This window comes from Gopherus flavomarginatus, chromosome 9 (assembly GCF_025201925.1).
Source record: "Gopherus flavomarginatus isolate rGopFla2 chromosome 9, rGopFla2.mat.asm, whole genome shotgun sequence".
NCBI classification, from domain to species: domain Eukaryota; kingdom Metazoa; phylum Chordata; order Testudines; family Testudinidae; genus Gopherus; species Gopherus flavomarginatus.
Window position 1 is genome coordinate 30,952,847 of NC_066625.1, and position 6,268 is coordinate 30,959,114.

Genomic DNA, 6,268 nt, shown 5'->3' on the forward strand with positions numbered 1-6,268 from the left:
CTAGTCCAACCCCCTGCTCAAAGCAGGACCAATCCCCAACTAAATCATCCCAGCCAGGGCTTTGTCCAGCCTGACCTTAAAAACCTCTAAGGAAGGAGATTCCACCACCTCCCTAGGTAACCCATTCCAGTGCTTCACCACCCTCCTAGTGAAAATTTTTTTCCTAATATCCAACCTAAACCTCCCCACTGCAACTTGAGACCATTACTCATTGTTCTGTCATCTGCTACCACTGAGAACAGTCTAGATCCATCCTCTTTGGAACCCCCTTTCAGGTAGTTGAAAGCTGCTATCAAATTCCTCCTCATTCATCTCTTCTGCAGACTAAACAATCCCAGTTCCCTCAGCCTCTCCTCATAAGCCATGTCCTCCAGCTCCCTAATCATTTTTGTTGCCCCCCACTGGATTCTTTCCATTTTTTCCACATCCTTCTTGTAGTGTGGGGCCCAAAACTGGACACAGTACTCCAGATGAGGCCTCACCAATGTCGAATAGAGGGGAATGATCACGTCCCTCGATCTGCTGGCAATGCCCCAACTTATACAGGCCAAAATGCCGTTAGCCTTCTTGGGCACACTGTTGACTCATATCCAGCTTCTCGTCCACTGTAACCTCTAGCTCCTTTTCTGCAGAACTGCTGCCTGGCCATTCGGTTCCTAGTCTGTAGTAGTGCATGGGATTCTTCTGTCCTAAGTGCAGGACTCTGCACTTGTCCTTATTGAACCTCATCAGGTTTCTTTTGGCCCAATCCTCTAATTTGTCTAGGTCCCTCTGTATCCTATCCCTACCCTCCAGCATATCTGCCACTCCTCCCAATTTACTGTCATCTGCAAACTTGCTGAGGGTGCAGTCCACGCCATCCTCCAGATCATTAATGAAGATATTGAACAAAACCGGCCCCAGGACCGACCCTTGGGGCACTCCGCTTGAAACCAGCTGCCAACTAGACATGGAGCCATTGATCACTACCCGTTGAGCCCGACAATCTAGCCAGCTTTCTATCCACCTTATAGTCCATTCATCCAGCCCATACTTCTTTAACTTGTCGGCAAGAATACGTTGGGAGACCATATCAAAAGCTTTGCTAAAGTCAAGGAATAACACATCGGCTGCTTTCCCCTCATCCACAGACCCAGTTGTCTCCTCATAGAAGGCAATTAGGTTAGCCAGGCATTACTTGCCTTTGCTGAATCGATGCTAACTGTTCCTGATCACTTTCCTCTCCTCTAAGTGCTTCAGAATTGATTCCTTGAGGACCTGCTCCATGATTTTTCCAGGGACTGAGGTGAGGCTGACTGGCCTGTTGTTCCCCGAATCCTCCTTCTTCCCTTTTTTAAAGATGAGCACTATATTAGCCTTTTTCCAGTCATCCGGGACCTCCACCGATCGCCATGAGTGTTCAAAGATAATGGCCAATGGCTCTGCAGTCACATCCGCCAACTCCTTCAGCACTCTCGGATGCAGCGCATTTGGCCCCATGGACTTGTGCTTGTCCAGCTTTTCTAAATAGTCCTGAACCACTTCTTTCTCCACAGAGGGCTGGTCACCTCCTCGCCATGCTGTGCTGCCCAGTGCAGCAGTCTGGGAGCTGACCTTGTTCATGAAGACAGAGGCAAAAAAAGCATTGAGTACATTAGCTTTTTCTACATCCTCTGTCACTAGGTTGCCTCTCTCATTCAGTAAGGGGCTCATACTTTCCTTGACTTTCTTCTTGTTGCTAACATACCTGAAGAAACCCTTCTTGTTACTCCTAACATCTCTTGCTAGCTGCAACTCTAAGTGTGATTTGGCCTTTCTGATTTCACTCCTGCATGCCTGAGCAGTATTTTTATACTCCTACCTTGTCATTTGTCCAGTCTTCCACTTCTTGTAAGCTTCTTTTTTGTGTTTAAGACCAGCAAGATTTCACTGTTAAGCCAAGCTGGTCGCCTGCCATATTTACTATTCTTTCTACACATCAGGATGGTTTGTTCCTGCAACCTTAATATGGATTCTTTAAAATACAACCAGCTCTCCTGGACTCCTTTCCCCCTCATGTTATTCTCCCAGCGGATCCTGCCCAGAGGGAGTCAATGTCTGCTTTTCTGAAGTCCAGGGTCTGTATTCCACTGCTCTCCTGTCTTCCTTGTGTTAGGATCCTGAACTCGACCATCTCATGGTCACTGCCTCCCAGGTTCCCATCCACTTTTGCTCCCCCTACTAATTCTTCCCGGTTTGTGAGCAGCAGGTCTAGAAGAGCTCTGCCCCTAGTTGGTTCCTCCAGCACTTGCACCAGGAAACTGTCCCCAACACTTTCCAAAAACTTCCTGGATTGTCTGCGCACCGCTGTATTGCTCTCCCAGCAGATATCAGGGTGATTAACGTCTTCCATGAGAACTAGGGCCTGAGATCTAGTAATTGTTGCCAGAAGAAAGTCTCATCCACATCATCCCCCTGGTCTGCTGGTCTATAGCAGACTCTCGCCTTGTGAGAAACTGAGGCAAAGGACACTGCCCCACATACTCTGAGGTGGGTGTTTTGCTCATGGTCACATGTTTTCGATTCATGCTTGTGGTGCTTTCCCAAATTAATGCCAGGCTCCTTTCCTCTTTTATTAAAAGTTTTCTTTTCCCTACACAGACTTGGTGCTTGTGAGAGGGGAAGTGTTGTTGCCTCTTGGTGGTGCCCAGGGTTGGTGTTTAGTTTTACTGGGTTGGGACTTGAGCTGGTTCTGGGTTGTGTTGTCAAAAGGATTCTTCGGTATTGAACTTGGCCGCTGTTGCTGCCAATTCCACCTGGCAGAAGGGTTCATCACTTGCCTCTGGAGTAACTTCCTCCCAGCTCTGCCCAGCAATAGTCCCATGGCATGGGAGCGAGCCAGAATATTTATTGGGCTCAAAGGTGGGAGTTTTCATTCCCCTCCCTCCCCCGCCCACCCAAGCTAGAGGGAAGTTGACTCTATAGGGCCTGGAGTGGGTTTCAGCTTTAATTAGGGAGCATCTGAGCAGCTCAGTAATAAAGTGCCTCCTGAGGCACTGCTCTGTCTCTTTACCCAGCAGCTCTAGGTTGTCTCTACAAGCCGCTGATCAGTTAATTAAAGCTACTTGACTGTGCAGTTTGCTGTGGAGACACCTCTGCCTGTGGGGTGGGGGCACATTTGCAAAAACAAAAAGGAATCTGGGGAGGTCACCATTCAGCTCTCAGTTCTGGAGCCAGGCCATTCACATCTTCTTTCCAATCCATAAACCAGCTGACTCCTAATAAATCCCTTGGATCCAGCCGTACCCTCTCTGGGAACCTGGTGTTATTAATATTTATCAGCTGTTTAATTAGCCTTTCTGCCAAGAGAAGCCATAACATCTGCACCTCCCCCCAGCAGAGGTAGGTTGAGTGTCTGCCTGTGCTCATAAAACCCTACCTTTATAATAAGGGGGTGCTGAGGGCTTTCAGCATCATCTCTGAGAGCCCAGCTCAGTGGAGATTGATCTTTCATATTCCTGTGCTCCTGGGAGGGAGAAATTGTCCCCTGGGCAGGGGCCCAGCCACACCACTGGAGTCCTGTGGTCACAGGTCTTGTGCTGGGGTGAATCTCATACAGACCAAACGCTAGCAGCTCCCATTGCTCTTCAGCACCCGCTTCTCTTTGACCCTCCAAGGGGCTTTGACAAAATCTGCAGAGATAGCAAACAGGGGAAATGAAAGGAGCAGATTTTGCAGGTGACGAGGGGTTAAATATCAGTCGCTGTGCTTGTGAGGGATTGGAGTGAAACCCGCTGAGTGTTTTGAAGAGAAGGGCAAAGGAGACAGGCCAACCAAAAGAGAGCTGCTGATCAGATGGTGCAGGTGAGGGTTATCTTTTGGAGTGGGGCTGAAGCAAGGAGGCACCATTGCAAGGCCCAGGAGTGTTACAAGGAGAGATGCTGAGGTCTGCAATGGGCTCCGTTTGTCCTGCATGCCTGACATCACAGGTATATGTATGAGGAGCAGACCGGTGGTGGGTGTCTCCTGTATGCCGGGGTGGGAATGGTTGACTAGCTGGATGTACTGTACCTGCGTCACTAAGGAGCTGGGTTTTGGTGTGGTGTGTGTGAGTAGGGTGGGGAGTGTGTGTGTGTTTCCAAGTGGCGCCTGTGTTGGCAGGTGCCACTCTCTGCCTGGGTAGTTTTTCAGGGCATGTTGCATATTACCAGCAGAGGTGAGGGGCAGGTTGCCTGTGGACATACATCAGGGTGTGTATAGTGCATGCATGGGTTTGTATCGTGTCTGTCTCCAATGTCCATCGGTGGGTGTGTGAATGTGCCTGTGTGCATAGGGGCACAGTGTATATTTTGTCAGGCCCAGGCCCAGGCCCCTCTCGTGTGAAGGAGGTGAGTGCCAGGGCAGTGTTGTGCGTATGCAGTTGTCAGGGTGAAGGGGATCCAGTGTGTGTGAACACACATTGTTTGTGGTGCAGTGTGTCTTGGAGTGGGGAGGCGTGCATGTAGGCTGACCACACAGCAAGTGTCAAAAATCGGGACAGGAGGTGGGTGGTAATAGGTGCCTATGTAAGAAAAAGACCCAAAAATCGGAATGTCCCTATAAAATCAGGACATCTGGTCACCATACGTGCATGTGACTGTCTGGAAGGGTGTTGGGGGGACACGGGCTGTTGAATGGCAGTGGTGCTGTGACATCCTCAGTTGAAATGTCAGCAGCCCGCACTGGTTGCTGGTGGGCTCAGCTGAAAGACCCAGCATGGTGCTTGACTGGCTGCTCTGTTCCACAGCCTGTTGGGACCAGCAGGAGTGAGTGGGGCTTTGCACTGGGGCTCAGCTGCTTTCTGAACTGCACCACTCTTGACTGTTTTAACTGGATGGTGAATTAAGAGGGAGAGGCATCTGCACGCTGCCAGCAGCTCTGGCCTGATGCTGAGCAGGGACCCTTCATCTCTCACCACTGCTGACCCAATTACTACTGCACTCTCTTTGAGTGGTAGTGGGGAGTGCGTGCCGCTGTTATGGGGCCTGCATGACTGTATCAGGCAACTGGAGTAATTACTGCCTCTGCCCTGCTTTTCTCTCTGCTCTCTTTCACCAAGCGCTTGCCAGCCATGTGTCTTGTGCGGCACATGGCCCCTCTTGTCGACTGGCCTAATTCATCTGGGCCTTTCTTCTGTGCCTTCCCTTTGCAGCTCGTGACCATGTGGAGGGGCCGTGGCACAGGAGAGGCCCTGTCCTGCGTGGGGGGGGGAGTGTATGGCAGTTGAATCAGCGGATGACCCATTTGCAGAAGGAAAATGGTCCCCTCACGGCTTTGAACGGCATCTGGGTTAGCCCAGTATTGGGAGACCTGGGTTCTAGTCCCACCTCTGCCATTGACCCTTCTCCTTTCTGGGTGTCTTTCCCCCTATTATAACATGACCCCACGTTCAGTCACTCTCAATCACTCCACCTTAGGAGTACCCAGAGGCCTCTGCACCTGTTCCCACCATGCTTCACAGAAGGTGCTGCTCCAATTGGCTCTTTGAGGTATGGGGTGAGCGTGATTTATGGCATCCAAGAAACAGGGAAAGAAAGCAGCTGGCAACAACCCCTCCTGCTCCAACAACCCTTGTCCCCAACCCCCTTGAGCTTTGTGATTGCTCCCTCTCCTGAGCCTGAACAGCCAGGGTCCTGCGGGAACACCTCAACCCTGGGCTCCTCTATCCTAGTGCAGGTCACTATGCTGGGAAACTGCCTATCCCATTGATTCCTTCACGGGATCTAGAGCCAGCTTTCCCTGGCTGCCAGCCAGATCGTCAGCTAACTGTGCTTGTGTCAGGAAGGCAAGTGAGCTGTAGCCATAGGATGAAGGGCTGAGTGGACAGCAAAGCCTATGGGCCAGATCCTCAGCTGGTGTAACTCGGCAGAGCTCTGATTTACACCAGGTGAGGAAGTGGCCCTGAGGGTGTGTGCTAGCCCAGTGCACTCTGCGCTTTGCACAGATGAAGGCTGGCAGGAGACTGAAAAGTCTTTGATCTGAAGAAAGCACATGCACTGTGGGGGCCAGGGAGGGATTGATCCACACAATATGGCATGGGCCAAGCACAGGGTTCTCACAAAGCAGTGCCATCTATTCCCTACCCCCCGGGCTACCTGCCCAGGGATCCAGTGCTCCTGGGGGCTGGGTGGAGAGAAATGAGGTGGAGGGGATGAGGCTGATTCAGTGCTCAAAAGGCCATCTCCTGTTTTCCTTTTTACCTTCCAGGAGCCAAACCCAGGTTTGGATTTTGCAGCTGGAGCCCATCCTGCAAAGAATATTGACAAAGACC